This window comes from Trachypithecus francoisi, unplaced genomic scaffold (assembly GCF_009764315.1).
Source record: "Trachypithecus francoisi isolate TF-2019V2 unplaced genomic scaffold, Tfra_2.0 Lachesis_group21, whole genome shotgun sequence".
Taxonomy (NCBI): Eukaryota; Metazoa; Chordata; class Mammalia; order Primates; family Cercopithecidae; genus Trachypithecus; species Trachypithecus francoisi.
The window spans coordinates 13,690,725-13,713,042 of NW_022681467.1; the positions used below are offsets into that span (position 1 = coordinate 13,690,725).

The 22,318-nt window shown below is 40.6% G+C and overlaps 1 long non-coding RNA gene across 1 annotated transcript in view; it reads left to right on the top strand.

Annotated features, from left to right (window-relative positions):
- Positions 1-376: 376 nt before the first annotated feature.
- The window catches only part of LOC117068451, a 50,270-nt gene continuing 28,328 nt past the window's right edge, over positions 377-22,318 (top strand). Inside the window, exon 1 of the long non-coding RNA XR_004431127.1 lies at positions 377-400. This is a non-coding gene — a long non-coding RNA (uncharacterized LOC117068451). The remainder of the gene's footprint in view (positions 401-22,318) is intronic.

Genomic DNA, 22,318 nt, shown 5'->3' on the forward strand with positions numbered 1-22,318 from the left:
TCTTCTAACTCCCTCCAACCCCCCAAAAAACACACTGCTGTTGCTGACTTTTTTTGTGTGGTCCTGGTCCTAAGCTATTACATAGAAAAGTCTTCTGAGGAATAACTGATTGAAACTATAAGATATTTTTCCAGCTACATTTTCCAAGGGAAGCTCATTTTTATTTTATTTTATTTTGTATTACCAGAGTTCCCATGATAGTTCATGAATGTCAGAGAGGCCCTAGACTTTCAAGTTTGCTTTACTTGTTTAATGGAAAACTGAAAAGGAGATGAAGATTTAAGTCATTTTCCCAATGCCACAAAGCGGGCTGGGTGCAGAGCCTGTGTGTTAACCAAGAATCCCTCCGGTGATTTTTCGAGAAACACCTGGCCTGGCAAGGAAGACGTCGCATCACAATGTGAGGGTGATTTTCTTCTTTTCAGTCTTTGAGAGGTATGAGAGTGTAAAGGGGCCTGGGTGCGGTCTCTGGGACCACTGCCCCCCTCAGTCAGATGCTCCAGAGACCCCTAAAGGCTGTTTCCAATCTCTGGGGGGTGTGGCCAGACAGAATGCATCCACCCTCAACTTCACCACTTACTGCATTTGTAAAAATTTCAGTGCATCCGAAGGCTCTCCAGCTTGAAACCCTGCAGAGCGGGATGAAGCTCCCTGAGGGTGGTGGAAGCTGCAGGGTCATTCTGATACACAGCAGTTCTTGGAAAAAATACTGCAGCTTAAGCCGGTGGCCATACACTGTTGCTTCTTAAATGGCTCCCTTCTGCCTTAGGGATAATGTGTGAGTCCTTAAGGTGGCTCAGGAGGCTCAGAAGACACCTGTGCAGTTCAGCTTCTTAACTCCTACCACACCGGAGCTGTTTAGTCTCGGTCTTGTCTCCTTGTGTACAAGCTCTGGGAAGGAAGGGACCACAGTTTTCTCATTTACATCTTTGTCCCCAGAGCTCAGCAGAGTTCCTGACACTGGGCAGGTGAGCAATTGTTGATTGCTGGAAGAGTGAATGAGATCAAATTACTTCTAAGTTGACTGGAAAGTGGACAAAAGTCTAGTCAGGAGAACTTGAGGAAGCTCAGGTCACTTGCCAGGGTCAGACCATAATTTTGAGGGAAGGGACTTTGACCCTGGAGGCCTTTGCTATGCTTACTTTGTGTCCACAAGGAGAAAATGGTTTGGCATGCACAAAAGGAGCATAGAGGCTGGAGTTTCTGGTTGATTTATATAAATATGTGCAGCAGAAATGACCACTACAGTCTTTCCCCCTGTAGGTGGGCAAAAATTGGCCTTAGTTTCTACCCATTTCTTGGAACAGAATTATGTCTAATCTCCTTGGCTATTTAAGTTGGGGGTGGGCTCAAGTTAGATAATATTTATCCCCTAAGAGGTGAAAAGCACCTGCTGCAAGCCATTAACCACATCCAGTGACAGAGCTCATGCACCTGCTGCTCCCCACCCTTGAGGGTGCCCATCTATGCTCAAACTGAAACTACCCAGGTGAAAACACAACATCCCTTTGTGCTGTGATTTACTTCAAATGTTCCCAGGGAAGCAGTAGGCAGGCCTGTGATATCTGGGATCCATTAGATGGCTGTATTGCATTTCTTTCCATTAACAAATGTTTCCTTTCCCAATGCAAGGGGTGAGCTCCGTTGATCCCCAGAGTCAGCCTTTAGACTGTGTGGGGAACAAACGTTAGGAAAACCAAAGTGAAGTTTCTATCTTATATCTGTATGGAGCACTGTGGTATTCTGGGCTCATCATCCTTCCCTGTCAGGAAGTGGGAAGATGTGCTGGAACTTTCCCCTGAGACACAGCTGGGGTCCAGCTTGTTGGCTTCCAGACAATGTGGAGACAGCGTGGCCTGATGCAGAGGCACTGGCCTTGTTGTCTGGAGACCTGGTTTCTGTTTCACCTCTTACACAAATTTGGATTAATGAGATTGTATTGTATGTCCGAAGTTTTTCCTCCCTGTCCACTCTTGCCATTGTTCACTGGGGATAAAGTATCTTTTCTGGTTCATTGGCTTTGGCCTTGGTCAATTGACTTGCTTTGGCCAATGGAAGGTGGATATGACATGTCACTAGTTACGAGCTGAGGCTCTAAGGGCTCTCACTGCTTATTTCTCTTCTGCTTTTGCCAGTGCCATGAGGAGAACTTGCCCTGGGTAGCTGCTGTAGCCTCCAGATAACATGAGTCCCCAAGTACTACTCGTCAACCTGCACACTTGTGAGCAGGAAGCAAATGTTTGCTGTTGTAAACCCCTGAGTTTTGGGGTTGTTTGGTACTTGACATTTGTATTACTTCATTTTAATGTTGCTGATAAAGACATACCCGAGACTGGGAAGACAAAGAGATTTAATTGGATCTCCCAGAATTCCCCTTTTTAAATGGTAGCGGCAAGAGAAAATGAGAGAGATGGAAAAGTGGAAACCCCTGATAAACCCATCAGATCTCGTGAGATTTATTCACTATCATGAGAATAGCACGGGAAAGACCAGCCCCTATGATTCAGTTAGCTCCCCCTGGGTCCCTCCTACAACATGTGGAAATTCTGGGAGATACAGTTCAAGTTCAGATTTAGGTAGGGACACAGTCAAACCGTATCAACATTATTGAAGCAATATTTGGTTAATGTAAAGACTTTCAAGATCTTTAATTTTGTTTGAAATTTTCTATCTTTGGTCTGAGGTATGATTTGCTTACCACAAAGTAGAATGAATAAACTTTACTGTTCTTACTGTTTGATGAGTTTTGACAATGTTCCACACTCATGAACGCCATCCCCAACAAGCTATTGACCATTTTCTATCACTCCAGCAAATCCTCTCATGCCCCTTTCTAGCAATTCTACCTCCCCCGCTCTAGAGGCAACTGTTTTTAAATTTCTATCACTAGCTTAGTTTGCCAGTTCTTGAGTTTCCTATAAATGGAATCACACAGTGCAATCTCTTTGCATTTGGCTTCTTTTGATCAATGTGATGTTTTTTGAGATTCATTCATGTTGAGTGTCTCAGTAGTTTGTTCTTTTTATTGCTGACTAGCATTCCATTGCATGAATATCCACAATTTGTTTACATGTTTACCTGGTGATAGACATTTGGATTGTTTCCAGATTTTGGCTACTGTGAAAAAAGCTGCTTTGTTTTCAGTGGATGTTTTCTTTTCTCTTTGGTAAATACCTGAAAAAGGTATTATTGGGTTATAAGGAAATTGTTTCCCAAACTGGTTATGATATATTACCTCCAATCAACAATTTGTTAGAGTTTCAGTTCCTTCATATCCTAGTCTTCTGGATTTTAACTCTTCCAGTAGGTATAGAGTGATATCTCACTGCGTTTTTAATTTTCATTTCCCTGATGAGTAATGGTGGTGAGAATCTTTTCATGTGTTGATTGGACATTGCTGTGTCTTCCTTTATAATGTATCTATTTAAGTCTTTTGTGCATATCTTAAATTGGATTTTTTTCTGTTTTCTTATTGAGTTTTAAGAGATTTTGATTTTTTTTATATAAGTCCTTTATCACATATATGCCTTGTAAATCTTTTCGCCTAGATCTCTGATTAGGATTGTAGATTTGACTATTTCTTCCTTTAGTTGTGTTAGTTTTTGCTTAATAAACTAATGTATTTTGAAGACCTATTATTTGATGCATAATTTAGGATTATGTCTTATGGATGAACTTCTTCTTTCATCATTGTGAAATGTCCCTTCTTATCTCTTGTGATACTGTCTGTTTTAAAATTTACTTTATTTGGTACTAATATTATAGCCAGCTTTCCTTTGCTTTCAGTTTACTTGTTAGATCCTTTTCCCACCTTATATTTTCAATCTGTTTGTGTCTTTATATTTAGAGGATTCTCTTAGACCACAAATATTAAATAGGTGGATCTTGCTTTTTGTTTTGTCAGTCTCTGCCTTGAAATGGTCTTTTCTTCCCACTTAAATTTAATGTAATTATTATTGTTGTTGAGTTTATGTCTATCGCCTTGATATGCATTTTTATTCTCTCACCTTTTTTGTTTTTTGCTTTGCATTCCCTTTTCTGTCATCTTTTGGATAAATGAAGTCCCCCTCCCCACTATTCCATTTTATCTAATCTCTTTATTTTTCTTAGCTATACATATTTACATAATTTAAAAATAGTTGTTCTGTGTAATAATAAAAACTTTTAGTTGTCACAGTTATATGCCTTCCCATGCCTGTAATGATTTGTAAGAGTACCACTACATTTGCTTCTCTCCTAGCCTTTGTGCACTTGTTGTCATTTATTTTACCATTATGTGTTATAAACCCTACAGTATACTTTTATTATTTTTTGTTTAGGTCAATAGCCTTTTAAATAAATTTGCTATAATACAGATAATTTAAAAGTATTTTATGGTTACCCTTTTTGGTACTCCTCATTCATTACTATTAATCTGAGTTTCTGTCCAATACTTTCCTTCAGCCTGTAACATGTCTTTTAAGTGTTTCTTGTAGTTCAGGTTTCTGTCTATACAGGAGTCCTTTTCTTCCCACCACTCTGCTGGGGACACAACAATCTTGAGTCTCTTCTTTCCTTGGAAGTGTTTGTTAACTTCTAGATTTTATTTCATTAAGGTTTCTTAGTGTCGTCAGCTCTCTGATGGGTTGTAAACTGATTTAGAGCCTACTCTTTTTGCTTTTTTGGCTAGGGTGGGTGGCAGTGACCGTGTCTGGCAACTTCCTGAATCAGAACGAAAGTCCAAGATTTAGTTTCCTCCTTGTTTTTGTTTGTTTTTTGAGACAGAGTCTCACTCAGCAGCCCTGGCTGGAGTGGCGCCATCTCGGCTCACCACAACCACCATCTCCTGGGTTCAAGCGATTCTCCCATCTCAGCTTCCCGAGTAGCTGGGATTAGAGGCACCCGCCATCATGCCTGGGTAATTTTTATATTTTAGTAGAGACAAGGTTTCACCATGTTGACCAGGCTGGTCTTGAACTCCTGACCTCAGGTGATCCACCTGCCTCGGCCTCTCAAAGTGCTGGGATTATAGGCATGAGCTACCACGCCTGGCCAGTTTCCTCTTTTTAAGGTGAGCAGTTTAAATTCTATTTATTTATTTGATCAATAAACATTTCTGAGCAGCTCTTCCAGAAGCTCAGCGTCCAGACTATAGCAAAGAATAAAGCTTTTCTTTCTATTACTCCTTAGGCTAAGTTTACGTTTTTAATATGGCCTCCAATACCCCACTTTTATACGCTTTTTTAAAATAATACTTTGCACTTCTTTACGTTGATACTTGTGATTCTGACACTTTTTAATTTAATATTTGTTTCCCTGCTTGACTCTCAGCTACATAAAGGGAGGTCCTTTCATTTTTACATGGTTGATCTGTGCTTTCATGTGCATTTTCTCCCCATCCTTCCTCCCACCCTGGAAATGCCTTTTCCTTCTTTATTCAATGATCATTCTCACTCCCCTCTCTTGAAGTCACCCTAAAACATCTTCCTTCATACTCCATCCCCAAATCCAAACAGGCCTATCTCTTTGGTAAAAATGAAGTTTATAGCTCATTATTCAACTGTTTCCAGATTTGAAATAAGAAATAAGAATTGAAAAAGAATTTGAAATATTCCAGGGTAACCCTACTGCCTGGGAAGGGCTGGTGTGCATTTTATGATCTGTGTAATACTGGTTATTAAATATTTTTGTAAATTGCTCCAACAGGACTGTCAGCGCATTGCATGGTGTCTATCTCATAGTATGTGTGCAGTACATATGTGTTAAATAAATTAAGGGCCTCCAGACTGATTACTTGGGATGGCTCAGATTTGCCAGCTACTAGGTTCTGGTTTATGCACTAAGGTACAAAAATAAATGATACCTTGTCTCTAGCCTTAATTGGGATTCATGCATGTACATTAGATATGTACATTATCCCATCCCAACTTTTTGCTCTGGTCACTGCTGTGGACACATGCTGCATTCAAACACATCCCAAGTACACTTGCAACACAGCACATCTCTGACTGTCTGCCTCACTGTCACTACTCTCTGAGCCCACCCTTGATCACTGGGGGACAGGATCTTTTGGATAAATACATACTCTTCTGTTTTTAGGTGGACAATTCTAGGCATGCTTTACACAGTCCCCCAGAGAACTCCATCCCCAGTTGATGAAGCCCAGTTGTCCAGCTTAGTAATTACCCCGTGGATGGCTTTCCCTCCTTTCATATTTTGTTATTCCCAGTCCTCCACTACTGTTACCTGAAGTCACTTTTCAAAATAAATTCCCTGAGAGTATGCTTCATATCTTCTTTTTGGAAGTTCCCAAGCTAAGACAATCTGTAAGCAAGTAATCAGAGTAAGGCATTTGGACAAGATTAATAAAAGCATTCTATGCTGAGACAGTAGTGTAGTAAAGCAAGTATGGGAGGCAGCCTCCAAGATGGGCCCCAGTGAGTCCCACCTCTGGTACATCTGGTACACCCTTCTTTAGTCCCCTCCTCCTCCCACATTGTACCAGGATTGATCTGTGTGGCCAATGGAATATGACAGAATGGATGACTTGACTCTTGCTGAGATTAAGCTGTAAAGAACTTCAACTTCCATCATGACCTGTATCCCTCTTGGATCACTTGATCTGGGAGAAGGCAGCTATCATGTCATGAAGACATTCAGGCTGCCTATGGTGAGACCCCCATGGTGAAGAATTTGAGTCTCTGGTCAAAAGTCAGTGAGGAGCTGACACCTGTTAACAACTGCATGAGTGAGCTTGGAAGCAGATCCTCCAGCCACAGTGGAGCCTAAAGATGCCTGCAGCCCTGGCTACCAGCTTGACTTCAACCTCATGGGGACCCTGAACCAGACCCACCCAGCTGAGCTGCTCCTGGGTTCCTGAGCACTGTAGCTGTGTGGAATAATAAATATCTTGGATAATTTGTTATGCAGCAATAAATAACCAATGCAGAAAGGAATTGTAAGAAAATATAATGAACTTTGAAATTACAACCAGGCATTTAGGCTTCCAACTCCAAAAATTATGATTACATCATCAGTTAGATCAACACTGTTGAGATTAAATGCATTGTCTTTGGAGAAAAACCACCAACATTACATTACGCCTCTGGCATGTACTAACCTTGTGATCTTGGGCAATTTGCTTGACTTCTAAACTAATTTACTCATCTGTAATATGGGACTGGAATTCATATCTATCTCAGAGAATAGAGAAATTTAAATGAGATGTTACATGCAAGCTTTTATTATGGTTCTTGTGTGTGATAAGCATTTAAAAATCATTAGCTATTATTCTTACAAAATAGTCCCAAAACTATAGGGACAAATAGGTTAAAAAAATAAGGTAACAACTTCCCTTTTCTTGGTTTATTTGTAGTCTCTTCTAGCTATTTTCAAAGATAAATTCAACAAAAACTTTCCCCCTGTCTTCTTAATCAACTTAGCTCAGGAGTTCAAGAATTTGAAGAAATATAAAGGTATATTCAATACCTTTAATTAGTAACCAGTAATACATTTTCCCAATGCACCAACAAAAAGGTTGAAAGTACTCAACTGGGGGAAGGTTAATTAACTCAATCTTTTATAATTCAGAACAGCCTGGGATGTGCTTCAAAACACTTCATTTTGGGCATAAAGCCTTATGCCCAAAAGAGAAAGAGAAAGAAAACTCAATCAAAATTAAAGCTGAGACCACACAAACAACAAAGCCAAGAAGACTGACAAACAACTCAGCCTGAGTTCACTTTTTTCTAAAGACCTACCCATTCCCACTCTCATGGTGGTGGCTGGTGCTGGGGTTATGGCTGAGATGATCTAATTGGAGGAAATGGGTAAGTCAGTTTCATCCAGAACAAAATTTGGACGGCAAAGCAGGTGGGAGAACCAGTCAGCATCCTAAGGAAAGGCAAGGGTCACCTTAGCTATGAGATGATGTTTCTCTGAATGGCTCTGCCCTCTCCTTTTGTATCTTTCTCCCACATCTGACTTTCTGTGATTCCCTTAAAACTCTGCATCTGGTGGTATCTTTTCTCTCTGTCATTTGGACTGTATGGATTGAAGTCACTGGACTGCTGCTCATGAGGACATTTGTGTGTAAAATTTCTCCATCCTCGCTGATAAGATTTCAAGCATCGGGGGACAGTTGGGGCAGAACTTCTCAGAACCCAGGGAACCATTCTGGGTGGGCTAGTACCAAGAGCTTCGTAGAGGACCTTACAACCCAGAAGGGCAAGGCAGGGCCAACAGTGACATAAGCCCAAATGAAGAGCACAGTCTCTGGGGAAAGAGGTTGACATCTGCAGTTATTAAGAATTTCAACTAATTCCATTGACATTAGGGAATACATTTAAAGGAAAGAACCCTTAACCCCTTCCCCACTACTTTTTTTTTTAGTATAGCACTTGTAGCCTGGGCTTCTTTGTGTCAGAATTTTATAATTAGATCAGATCAGCCATACAAGAAAAACATTCATAGTCACTTTTCCTGTTCTCCAACCTGGCTGTGACTCTGTCTTGGCCTTCTCTTATTACCCATAATACCTATTACAGTGCCAGCACACAGTGGTTGGATAACTTCATACCTCTGAGATGCATGAAAAGCCCACTCCCTCCTGCTGGGACAAGGGGGTATCTGAGATAGTGAGTGTAACTTGAAGAAATGGTACCTAGCGGTATCCAGGCTTAGGATTTGAAAAAACAAATAAACATAAAATAGAAGACTCCCTTTTTACTTTCCTTTTTATCTTGAAATCTTAACCTAAAATCTTTTTTTAATTTTTAATTTTTGTGGGTACATAGTAGGTATATATATTTTGGGGGTACCTGAGATGTTTTAGATACAGGCATGCAATGTGTAATAATCACACCATGGAGAATGAGGTATCCATCCCCTCAAGCATTTATACTTCACATTACAATCTAATTATACTCTTTTAGTCGTTTTTAAATGTATAATTAAGTTATTACTGACTGTAGTCACACTGTTGTGCTATCAGATAGTATGTCTTACTTTTTCTTTCTATGTTTTTGATACTCGTTAACCATCCCCACCTTTACCCCATGCCCCTACTACCCTTCCCAGCCTCTAGTAACCATTCTTTTACTCTCTGTCTCCATGAATATAATTGTTTTGATTTTCAGATTTCACAAATAAATGAGAACATGTGATGTTTTATCTTTCTGTGCCTGACTTATTTCACTTAACACAATGATCTCTAGTTCCATCCATGTTGTTGCAAATAAAACATCTTTAGAGAGAGGGGAAGAGTCTTGAAAAAGAACGGAGAAAAATTGAGGGGGAGTAAAAGGGGGAATGAGTGGAGTTCACAGAGGTTCATTCTGTAGGGATTTGCATCCTAGCAGGGATCAGGCTTGCAATTGACAAAAGATGTGTGACCCCTCTCCCCACTCCTCCCATCATCTCTCCACCCAGGAATTGTGCTGTGGCAGGAAGTCACCTGTCAACTTTTCTTCTGTACTTGTGAAAGCATGAGTTCTAAGAGGATATGATAAGTGTTTAGTTTCTTTGCCAATCTGTATCCACCTAATTTTGGAAATGATGATTCTGGAGGCTGGGCATGTCGTTTTTGACTGACCATCTGGTCCACTGACTGATGCCATGAAAAATCTGCATCATCTTACTGCATCATTGACTACAAGGAGAATGTGTCAGGTCTAAATGTGTTTTAGCATGACCATCAACACTGCTAGGACTCCAGCATAGTTGAATGAACAATGACTCCGGATACTAGAGGGTAAGTCCAGACTTGATTCTGACATATGGGACAGGTCAGCTGACTCTTCCAAGCCACCAAGTCCATTTGTGCTAAATGGCGGCATCGTCAGATTCAACGAGCTATTCCTTCCTTTGCTGTTGTATGAAAGTTGAGATTCACTTTTTATCAGTTCTTTAAAGATCTAAATTACACAGCAATGACAAATGCATTTCTATGTTAGACTTCAACCTTTGGAATTCACTAGCTTTCCAGGTCTTACTTTGTTAAACTTAGGTCACGATCCACAATTTTCTCACCAGTTTGATCTGTTCAAGTCACACTTAGCTCATCATCACTTATTTCTCTACTACTAGAAAAAATTCTGAGTAGGATTTATAGAATCTTGAAACACTATCAAATACTTGCTCTCATGTACAGACAGCTATGGAACCATAACATAAATCTCTCTACAAGCAGATGTGGTAAAATGAATCATTAGGCAAGCAATATAAAAATAAACAGCTCCCACTCATTGGATGCTTTCAATGTGCCAGGTATATGTGCCATGTGCATTGCATATGCTAACTTTTAAAATCCTCTCCACAACCCTAGGAAGTGGGATTTATATTTTTACAGTTGAGGAAACACACTGCAGGTGGGCAGTCAGATTGTATTGGACAGATTTTGGGATAGTACTTCTAGGTTCCTCCAGACACCCCTTCCCATTTCCACAATCCCTGGAATCAGTTTGAGTATACGTCCTTCACTAGCTAGCAGGACCACAGCCTACAGGCTTTGGAGTCATCTCTTCCTAGGTGTGAGTTCTGTCTCTATCTCTTGTTAGCTGTGTGATTTCGTGGAGATTTCCAAATCTCCCTGAAATGCAGTTACCTCCTCTGTAGAATAAAACTAATCCTATCTGTCTGTCACAGTTGCGATGAGGATAAATGAATTCATAGGCACAAGTAAGTGCCCAGCTAATGCTGATCTACCCCTACTTGTTCCTTCCTTCTCCCACATGCCCTCTCTTCTCCCTCCTGACTCATCTTGCTTGCTAAGTCATCCAATGTTTATTTCTTGTGCCTCCATGGAAGAAAGATGACATCTTTCTTCTTGTCTGTAAGTCCCTTTTGTGATTTGTTCGCTCTTCTCTACCCACAAGTATTTCCTTTCTGTACTCACCAACTTCCTCAGGCTGGGATGTACCAACCTTCACATTCTTTGAAGAATAGCCTGTGGGGACTCCATCTAGTGCTTTGAGTAGCCTATCCCTCCTACCTACAATTGTGTGCTAGCATCCAAGAATAACCATGTAACAGCAGCACAGACAAGAGTCAGGGGAGGTTATTGGATTCTAATTATAAACAAAGCAATCCAAGAGTTGTATAATTAGATTGGAAGGAACACAGTTACGGCTGTTTTAAGGGTTGTGACCCAAACTGACAAAAGATAGGAAATTCTGCGAGGCAGATGCCTCATCAACTTTGCCTTCAAATGGCCTATTTTTTTCCCCTAATACATTGCTCCCCTTCAAGGTATTTTGAGCTTCTAATTTCTGAATTTTCATTTTTAAGGCATTCACAGAACGTTATACCTGGGAGAATGATGGACTCCTTTGAAACTTAAATAACCCAAAGGAGTCATCCAAAACTCTGGGTGGAATATGTATTCATGCATTTTTAAAAAGATGTATTATATACATCAGAGACTTGGATGGCTCATTAGGAAGAGTTTGGTGGAGTGTTTAATTCAGGATTTAATGTGCTGTCCACGGACTAAGCTTACTGGGGCTGTACTAAAGCTGCTTTATTTTACTTTATTTTCCACAGTAACATCTAAAGCCCAAAGCATTTACACAAAATGACTGACTAATCATTTGCATAGTTTCATTTTGGAAATCGAAGGCTTTTTCAAGTTAGATGAAAACCAGACATACCTGATGCCAAAATGCCTTCTGTGAAACTCAAATAATCTTTGTAAATCCTTCTTTTCTTCTTCTCCTACCTTTTTTTTCTTTAAATTACAACTCAGCTGAAATGAGAGATTTTAACTTTTGTCTCTTAGAGTTTTTTTTTTTTGTGTGTGTGCTTGGATCCCTGCAATGGAACTTTTGTGATTCCTCATAGAAAACAAGCTTAACCTGAATTAAACTATATAAACAATTATTAATATTTTTTCTCTGGAATATTAATTCTTCACATTTTTCAGGATTGAAAAACATAGGACGGTAGTAACCAGGATTTAGAGGGAAGCTAATGTGATGACTAACATTTTGGGAACTATCTATTCAAGATGTGAAAGGACTGATTCGGTGGAGAGAGACAAAATTGACTTTCTGTACCTTGTGTGTATTTCAAGATCTCCATTTTCCTAGTCATTGCCCATCCACCTCTCTTTTCTTCATTTTTTTTTTCCTGCCAAAATGTATAGATAGAAAACATCTCTCACTTTGCTGCTATTTCAATTGACCGTAGAGAAATATCTAAGCTTCTAGTGGGCCCATATGGACTACTGATTGTCACTGAACATTCATTCTTCTAAATCTTGGGGAGCTGCAGAGAGAAGCAAAGTCAGTTCTCATCTGAAGAGGAATAATCTTTCCTCTCTTGCCATAGAGAGAATGGGTCACATTGAGGGTGTTGCTGAAAGCCTTACCTAGGGTATCACAGCTGTGAGAGAAGATGCTTGGAAAGGTGAAGCATATTTAAGAAGCAACATAAAGCACTTCAAAGTTTTTTTTTTTTTTTTTTTTTTTTTTGAGATGGAGTCTCGCTCTGTCGCCCATGCTGGAGTGCAGTGGCCAAGCTCCGTCTCCCGGGTTCACGCCATGCTCCTTCCTCAGCCTCCCAAGTAGCTGGGGCTACAGGTGCCCACCACCATGCCTGGCTAATTTTTTGTATTTTTAGTAGAGACGAGGTTTCACTGTGTTAGCCAGGACGGTCTTGATCTCCTGACCTCTTGATCCACCTGCCTCAACCTCCCAAATTGCTGGGATTACAGGGTTGAACCACCGTACCCTACCATCACTTCTAAGCTATTTAATAGTCTAACTGTGGATAAAACATGCAGAAACATATTCATTTGAGATATAGTGTATCCTGAAAATTTCCTTCTCTAGGTGTTCTTGAAACTGGCAAAAGGTTTGTGTTTTCTTTAATCTGTTGTTTCTCATAGCATTAAGTAATGCACCATGTTGTGGGTACAAGAAATGGGAGAGAGAGAAGAGACCAATTTTTTGAACTTCTGCTATGTGTCAATCCAGTCAATCACTGTGGAGGTATTTTACATACATCCATTATTTTGTTCCCTGCCACCCAGCAAAATGATCATTATTATCTCTACTTACTAATGGAGAAGTTAAGACTTAGGGTGAGAAACTGATCCATGGTATCATGCTGGATTACTCATTCTTGTCTTGGTTTTGCACCTAGCTAGCTGTGCAACTCACATAATATCTCAATTTTTCTCCTTTGAGAAATGAGCGAGTTGGACTAGGGCTTTGTGTATTCTGGAAGGAAGGTTCTGGATTCTAGTATTCCAAGTATTTTCTGTGAATTCTGTGATCTCTTCCAAGAGGGATAATTTAGATGGCTCCCATCTTCCACAGAGCCTGCAAACCCATCTGGCAGAGCAGGCGTTAGTGGTCCCCAGTGCACTGGAAAACCAAAAACATTATCTGAAACCTCCATTGTTAAGAACTGAAGGAACCATGGCAAAAGAGACTTGTCTGGCTAGAGAAAGTGAGGGCTCAGATGACATTTTTTTTTAAAGGGATGAGCTAAGGAATTGCAAGTTACCTTGCAGGGAAAACACAGGTGTGAGATTTGTGGTCAGAAACTGAAGTAACTGATCACTTCTCAGATGTTTCTGGACCCTTTTCTATTTGGTCTGACTGCCACATCCTTCTACATTATTCAAGACTTTGTTAAAATAGCTTAGACTTGCTTGCTTGATCTCTCCCTTTTTTTAGTTCTTTCTAGCCTTCTTGCTAAGTCTTCCTCTTACCTCTAGCCTCATTTATTTTGGATAAGACTCTCCTATAAATCCCAAGGTTACTTTGCCGCTCTTAAGACTGTAAACTGGGTAATATGCTCTGAATGAAAGGCCATGGTGAGTTACTCTGCATGAGACGTAAGTGCAACATCATCTGACACAAATCACTCCTGGAACTCCAGATCTTTGTATTGCAAATGAGCATTTCCATTTCAAGCCCTGGAGTAAATTATTTTAAAGTACATTTTCTGCAAACACTATGGCTTTGGTTTCTGGCATGCTCCTCTTATAATCTTCAGTTCAGAGGAAAGACTGAGCTCAGCTTTGAGCTTTTCTCTTAACCAATCCCTGCTCCATTATCAAATAGCCCCATCCCTTGTGTAACTAATCCCTTTAATTTTTCTTTAGCTTGTGTGAGGATTTTCACCTTAAATTAGAAAAGCAATATATTTATAGACTAACTCATTTGTGATTTTACTAATTTCTGGGTCAGGTTCTTCTATCTTTTATAGCATATTGATAATGCTAGGAACTTTTCAGCAATTTTTCAAAAAAAGAAAAATCAGGATCTCAACTGGATAGCACAAATTAAAGACTTCCAAGCCAGATACAATGTTAGGTGCTGCACAAAATGCAGAGAAGCGCTATTTATTCCCTCAAGGAATGCACATTCTTGTGGACAAATTCAAAAATTGCTGCTATGAAAGGCATGCCGACATACTGTTGGTGGAGTTCAGAGTCAAGGGAACTGCAGGTGTTGGACTCATGTGGAGATGAGATCACTAACTGCTTCCTGTCTCAGAGAGCTGCTGCTTGCAGGGACATCAGGCTCTGTGGAGACTTGTGGATCTCTAAGTGTATCCATCTTCTGTCTCTTATCACCACGGAAGAAGAGTTCCTACTCCTATCAAAGGCTAAGTCCTGCCCTCGAAATTCAGCATTCAATCTCCTCATGCTTTCAAAAATATTTAAGTAAATTAGAAGCTTTATTGAGGTAAGACTGACTTTATGTTCATATGCTATTTGGTTTCTTAGTAATACTTGAGATGGTTAGCACTCACTTCTCCTGGGAGAGTCTCCCATTTTCCTGACTGTGTACATTATACCTCCTGAATGCCCACTTCCTTTTGGACTGCATTTCCTGTGTCCCCATTAAAGATTCCCTGGCTTTCACTGAACCTCAATTCTAGGATTTCTAAAGACTAAGAACGGAGCGAGAATATTTTATCTTTCTTTTCTTCCCTTCCCTATGTCATCTAATCCATTTTTATAATTTTACATACAGTCTTATAGTAATAGCTCCTGTGTTTATCTAAGCTAGATCTTTCCTTTAGACTCTTGCCTTACTTATGCAATTGCCTATTTCATATTTCCATGTAGACATTTCATAGACATCTGAGACAACCATCCAAAATGGAATGTTTGATTTCCGCCTCCCCCAAGCCCATTGTTGCTAATCTCAGTTTTGGCTCTAACAACCAACCACCCCATTTCTCAAGACAGAGTTTGAGGTGTTTAGCCATAATTCATCCCCTCCCCACATACGATCATCAGTGAACCTGTTGGATCTGTCTAACAAATGCCTTCAACCTGACCATTTATCACCCTCTCTACTAGCATGCCTATGGCTGTGCCTTCATGATATTCATCTGGATTAATGCCGCTGCCCTCTCTATTCATACTCCAATCTAAGGGCCATATAGCAGCCATGATTTCAGCATGCAAATCTTACAGTTCTAATTTACCCTGCATAAATAACTCTGTTGTTTACCTTTTTTTTTCATGCACAGACACTAAATCATTCCACTTTTTGATTTGGGATTCTGCTTTTCTGCTCTTGCTTCTGACACCATGGGATTTCTAATGGTTTTTTCTGAAAACAAAGGGAGCTTCCTTTTAGAGAGAAATTCTGGTAATTTTTTTTTGACTAATAAAGTGTTCATCTAATCAGAAATGGAAACAAATGGAAAAGGTTCTTTGAAAAGTGGAGAGATTTTTGACAACCTGAGATGCTCAGGGAGCACGTCACACAGAGATTACACATGAAACACGGGGCTGCTGTTTGCAGGGGTCATAATGTTGGTTTGAAGAAAAGTGAGTTTCTTTGGCTTAGCTGGGGGAAAGATGTAAATGTGGGGTATGTGGATGATCCCTGGAAAGGTAAATTGATGCCCTACTGCAGGTATCCTTCAATGCCTGACTCAGAAATTTGAATCTGGTTCAACACAAGAAGTTGGAAGCCACTGAAGAGATTTTGAGCTTAGATGTGATGCAGTGAATGTCGTGCTTTAGAAATACCAGACTGACACTAGTGGCAGGGATGGACTGGCATGGACTGGGATCAGGGAGTCAGAAGGTAGGAAGGCCAAGAAAGAGGCTAATCCAGCTGTGCAGATGAGAAGCATTGAGAATCTATGCTGGAATGACAGCCTTGAGTCACTTTCATTTGCTTTAAATATTTTTTTCATTTGCTTTAAATATTTTTATACTGGACTAAATATCTGTTTTCATTGATCCAGTTCTTCCCTCTTGTTCAATACAGATGCCATTGGGCCTTTAGATCTTTCCTTTACACTAAACATTACCAGATACTGCAGCCTTTCTCCATATACCCTCCCATTTTCATCCACCCCTCTGGAGGCCCTGTTTATCAATGCCCTGTCTAAATTTCAGGGCCAGAATTAAGCCAATTACTTGCATGTGGTTTGCCTGCTATAGACTCTCACAATTACTCTCTCCAATAAGTCATATCAAATCTCTGCTTACCTCATTCAATGTGTTATCTATTTATCTATCTATCTATCTATCTATCTATCTATCATCCTTGAAAACAAATGATGGTTCTAAATGATCCCTTGCAAAGAAGTAAACATTCCCTGCTTTTCATTCATTGTCATGGCAATTTAGGTGATTCTTTTTTGTCTGGTTTTGCTTGTTCTTGCTTATTGCTGAAAATCATCCTCTGTCTACTGTCTCCATTTTACATGTTATGAATCAAGTTTGTTTCAGCTTCGGAGAGCATCAGCAGTGTTTGCTATATACACAATCTAGTGTTTTTGTAAATGTATTTAACAAGTATTTATTGGACGCCTACTGCATCTCGACATCGTTCTAGGTGCCTGGGATATTTCCATGAACACCATATTAAAGGTCCCTGCCCTCCATTCCCTGCTGTTCCATGAGTTAATCTATGGATAACGGGTCCCAACAAAGGAACATTTATTTTCACTACAATAATGATTTTAAGACACTGATTCAAATGGAAGGCATTTCAAGGACAGCAGATTCTGTAATATAAGAGTGAGAATTTCCTATCTTTATCTAGATTATCCTTGCAGTTGGCCCTCTCCTTCGTTTAAATTTCAACATTACTGGGGAGGGGAAAGAGATGTTAGCTTGATTCCCATGTGGAAATTAATTGATATTCTTCCTCACACTGGCTGGATAATTTAAAAATTAATATACTGTGCTGATAGCAGCACCTAAAGGTTACAGAGGCTGACTGGTGAGCTGCAGGCATTTGAGTCTGCCAAGCAGAATAAGAAATAGATAAAGCTAAATTACAGACCTATTAAAAATAAATTAGTAATGTCAAAAAAGCAAATTAAGATGCAGATAATCAATCTGATTTCAGGGTCTCTGGTGAGTGTTAATGCTTAATTCTTCTCATGTTTGATGAAGTCATCTATTAATTAAAAATATTTATATAAAAATGAGCCTGCATAAGGTCTTTATTTCAAGAGGAACCAACTTCAATTGATTTGACTCTCAGAAGATGGCCTTGACTTTGTCACGAAAGGCAAGACCTGCCTTTACACAGTCTAAATCAGGGCTAATTTTCCTAAAATATTTTTGCCAGCTGGAGAGAACATTTGCCTTCATTTTCCTTCACTTTTTTTTCCTCCACTTTCTCTTCTGGCTTCTTGTGACTAACTCCAAATGATCCATCCTGCTTCCTTCTACTCCGTGATTGCTCTCCACGCAGAGGTCGCAGCTGAGCACCGAAGCAGAGAAGAGAGCTGTGTTCATTACAATTTTTGGAGAGGGAGAGGGATCAAATAAGCAGAGAAGGCACAAGCAAGGAGAAAGGAAGGTGCACTTCTAGAAGGGAGGGAGCAGAGCAGGATTCAGGGGACCTGAGCAAAGGCATGTGGGGGAGTTACAGAAGCATTTGGAGCCCTGTGGTGTCGAAAAAGCAAATTATGGTCCAGATAATCGGTCTAATTTTAGGGGGCTCTCTGGTGAGTTTAATAGTTAATTATTCTTGTGTTTGATGAAGGCATCTATTAATTAAAAATATTCATAAAGCTTGCACAAGGTCTTTATTTAAAGAGGAACAAATGTCAATTGAAATAGAAAGCTGTGAGAATTCTGGCTCTGATGAAAGAATGGGCTGTTGTATTATAATTGACTATCCTTTTGCTTCTGTCTACTCAATATATTGGGTAAGAGGATTACTACACAGGTGTTGAAAGCACAAGCCAAATAAGGTTAGCCTTTCATATCCATTCCTCTTACCCAACCTTGGACAGGGGGTCAGAGAATAACTCCACGGGGAGGGGGGGGCCACACAGAGCTGTGTCCTGTGCACTAGGCTTTCTACAGTTAAAGAAACTCACAGTCATGCAGCACTGGAATAAATGGAGCAAAGGAGGCCAGTCCTGCTGCTATACCTCATTGCCCTACTTTGTAGCAGAATTGGGATTGAGTCAGAGGCTGGAATCAAAGCAAATCTTTCCAGCCAGCTACAAGTCGTGCTTGGGTATAGTGCTTGCTAATAATATTGGTAGGAAGAGTGGTGGAAAGCAACATGTAGAAAAGCTTTAAAACAAGTTAAAAAAAAAAAAAAAGGATAGATGTAGAATGAAAAGTCAGTCTTCCTTTATTCTCTCAGTCCAGGCCTGATTTCCGTACAGAAAAAAAGGGTTTGCACAGGAGATAGAAAGAGAAATAAATAAGAAAAGTGACATGATGTTCCAACCAAACATTGAGAAGAGAGTGATCAGTGTCACAGGGTGAAATCAAGGTGGCAGAGGCTTTCATATTCTTCCAGGAAAAAAGCACTGTCATCATAGCAAGACAGAGTTCTGGCCTGGATGGGCCCCGATCTGTAGCAGGGCCCTAGCACATTTCTAGTCATCTTATATGGCAATGTTGTTGGGGAAAGGTCACCATCTAGTCATGTCATATGGCAATGTTGTTGGGGAAAGGTCACCATTTATTTCTGTCAGTTGTCTCTAGGGAAGTGCTGGACAAATCTTACCAGGCCACCTCTACCTGGATTCCTGTCCAGGGACTGCAGGCAACAGGCTTTTTCCACTCTGAGGGTTTGACACCTGATAATTTTCAGTTTAGCACTCTATTTTACTTTTATTTGTTTATTTATTTTTAAATTTTTTATTATACTTTAAGTTGTAGGATACATGTGCACAACGTGCAAGTTTGTTACATATGTATACATGTGCCATGTTGGTGTGCTGCACCCATTAACTCGTCATTTACATTAGGTGTATCTCCTAATGCTATCCCTCCCCCCTCCCTCCACCCCACAACAGGCCCCGGTGTGTGATGTTCCCCTTCCTGTGTCCAGGGGTTCTCATTGTTCAATTCCCACCTATGAGTGAGAACATGCGTTGTTTGGTTTTCTGTCCTTGCGATAGTTTGCTGAGAATGATGGTTTCCAGCTGCATCCATGTCCCTACAAAGGACATGATCTCATCCTTTTTTATGGCTGCATAGTATTCCATGGTGTATACGTAGCACTCTATTTTATACTTAGTGTATATAGCCACAATAATGAAAAATTCAGCAAATATTTATTGAAAACCTGTTATGTTCCAGGCTTGTATATATGTTTCAGCCTATTATATTTCAGGAATATATATATATATATATATATTCAGGAATATATATCAAGAGTAATAATGTGTAATATATATATATATATTTCTCCAAGGCAGATTTGGTGGTCCCTATGATATACCCCAGCACTTCTGTACTCCCTCTTTTTTCTTAGCATTTATCATACTGTATCTCTTTCTCTCTGTCCTCTCTCTCTCACTGTCTCTCTATGTATGTGTGTGTGCATGTGTGTATGTATATATATGTATACACACACACACGCACACACACGCACACACGTTAACCCTCAATATGCTTTTCTGTTTTGTTTTCTTCTCTCCTATCATCCCTATTTGCCTTCATGGGTCTGGAAAGGTTATTCTCTTTCTCTTTCACAGCACTTAATTTATTTGAGGGAAATGGCTTATTTTCTGGGCAGATCCCAGCCACTCTGTAAAGCCTAAGGATCTCAGGCTGCTCTGCCGCTCCTTTTCCAGATATTCTCTCTGAAGCAGTGAGTCAATGCGGATGAACAGCATGGTTAGAGTAACCCCAAAGATAAGTCACATGGCTGATGGACCACAGCACTATTTTTATGTTTGTGTTATTTTTATGCCTCTTTATATGTGCATACATAAAAATAATTCTGCTGCTTTGGGGCAGCTCTGAGATGTAAAGATATCTGCCAGGAGATTGGCAGATGACTCAAGAGCCTAAAACTTGTTTTATTCTGCAATTTCCCTGTGGCTTCTAAAGCGTTAGAACAAAAGAGTAATAACGTTTATGTCAGCTTGCAGGAAACATCCATCATCAATTTCTACCTAAAATCTAGATATGGCCCTAGTCTTTTTCTGCATTGTAAGGTATCTTGCAATACTGCCGAGGATGGAGTGGTTATGTCAGACAGGACTGTGTCCTTACCTCCTGCTCTTTGCTGCTGTGACAGCTTCACGTATTTCTGCAGCTTTGCTGCTCTGGCCACTATGTACCCTTCAGTCATTTATATCTGATGATTCCTAAAAAGAATTAACCGTTTTAAGAAGCCCAGTGAGCTCCCTTTGTCCCTTCAGATCCATTCCCTATCCTTCCTTTGTCTTAGGAAGCTGACCTTGACAGATAACATATCCTGGACACTCTTGCTGTCTGGTTTCGGGGTTCGCTAAAGGGAGGGACTGGGAGGAGATCATTGGGTAAATAGAGAGAAGCTCCAGCCATGACTTCAGCCACAGCAGAGCAGCCTCTCTCCCACAGATGTAGCTCTCCCCAGTGTCTGGCAATGTTCTTTCTTACCCCAGCCTCTCCAGTGGCTTCTCACTGATGCTAAGCCTGGGGAATTCCACTGACCCTGGCTGGCTCCCTTCAACCTCCAACCTGGCCCCACCTCCAAAAACAATCCTTTTATTAAAATCCTCTGTGGCTACCATGAGTGTTTGTGTCTTGCCAGGACCCTGGGTGATGCAGCCATCATACTCCTTAGACAACTGGCTAAGTTGTAGCTTCCAGGTGGCAGCCAACTTCAGAATAGATTAAAGGCTTATAAAATAGGATGTCCTGGCCTCTTGAAGAGTCTTAATCCAAGACCTCTAATACCCTCACATCTGGATTTATATATCATATATGATATATAAACAATACATAAATGATATATAGATGATTACCTATATCATTTATAGATGATCTTGAATATGGAATCAGAGAGATGTGAATTCAAACAGTAACAAACAGTAGTTTTGTTAGCAGGTGCTTGCCTGCTCTGAGACCGTCTTTATCAGAAGAATGGGTGTAGTCCCACCTCACCCATGTGGGGTTCTTGTGAAGAGCATAGATGATGCTATGAAATGCCACAGAGCTGGGAATGCCTGGTTCCAAGCACCCTGCTTGCCATGGCCTTGCTTATTCACTCACATCCCCGCACACACACCTGCACACACACACACTTAGTGTTTTCTTTCCGAATCTGCCTTGGCTTTGGCCTTGTAAAGAACATTCTTGTATACCAGGAATGCAGCCTGATGGGGTTTTGCACTGTGGGGTTTTTCACTGTGTCAGCATGGCCAGGTTCAACTGCATCTTTCAGAATCCCCTTTGCTGTATGTTTCCAGTGAGGATGTGCCATGGGAAATTCTTGGGTGAGATCCGAAGCCTGGAAGAGAGGCAGCAGTTGTTTTGTGGTTTACACACGTTGTCACTGAGCTGCTCACTCTCCTCATTTTCATGAGAAAGGAACCAGGTCTGTGACTGGCGTCTTCTGTGGTCCTGCTGCAGCTGCTCTGACTTAGGGGCCAGGAGTGTGTGTGAAGTCCATGACAAAGGCCTGGAGGCGTCTGTAGGCCACCATATCACCAAGGTCAGAAGAAACAAGAACTGAGGTCGGTTTCAGTCCGTTTCTGTGGTCTTCAGCTCACGTTTGTGAGTTCCAGTTTGTTCTTGTCCTTCCTCACCTTCTAGCCATCCCCCTCTGCAGTAGCCAGATGTTCTATGGATTTCAACCTTCAACATCAGACTCAGACCTGTAAAACACACACACACACACACATCTGATAGAGGGAGTGTCTCAACAGGAAATAAGGAGTGGGGCTTCAAGTTTATTTGAACTCTGTTTCTTGGCTGAAGCAATAAATGGTCTCTTGACTTCTACCAAAGTTGGAGTCAGCAGCAACCAGACCTTCCTAGAATTCAAACCTGCCAGGAGTCCAGTCCACAGCTGGAATCATTCCCCATCCTCATTCGCTGATGATGGCAGGAGGGATTGATAATGTGGCTGAGGAGTCGGGGGCCAATTTGAGAAGTGGG